A 679-nucleotide genomic window follows, 5' to 3' on the forward strand; every position below is an offset into this window, starting at 1 on the left:
AGACTTAACATCCGTGAGCGTTCGCTGCTATTGGATGATCTAGAAGAATACACCAATAACAGTGAGCGCTCATGGATCCGCTCTGCAACACTTGAGTCTGCTGAATGCAACCATTCTCTACCAGGGGCTCTATTCTTGAAAAGAAACGTATACGAAAGTCTAGGGAAATACTATAGTATATGTAACGTATACTGTAGCATTTCCCTAGACTTTCGTATACGTTTCTTTTCAAGAATAGAGCCCCAGGTGATTCCTGTTTACAAATAAATACTCTTCACCGTCCTCTGTCGGCGGAGATGAGTACTGCTCGTTCGCTCGCGATTTTCATGAAATGTATAAGGAGTATGCATACAATATTCTAAACATTTCGTCGATATTTGCACATTCTGTAACGATTCTTTTACTATTCTGGAACATTCGTTATATTGGCAATACGAATCGAACTTTCTGTGAATATTTAGCATTATAAGCTGAGTAACAATGGCACGTACAGGCACTTATTAAACAATAAATAATTACGAATATATGTATATGTATAAAAATTACTTCCGCAAATATTAATCTGTATATATATGTGTATATATATATATATATACATATATATATAATATAAAAAGTAATGAATCTATCGACGACGGTGTTGTGTCGGTGGTTCACGCATTACCCCGGATATACAATA

Source organism: Trachymyrmex cornetzi, unplaced genomic scaffold (assembly GCF_001594075.2).
Source record: "Trachymyrmex cornetzi isolate Tcor2-1 unplaced genomic scaffold, Tcor1.1 scaffold316, whole genome shotgun sequence".
NCBI lineage: Eukaryota > Metazoa > Arthropoda > Insecta > Hymenoptera > Formicidae > Trachymyrmex > Trachymyrmex cornetzi.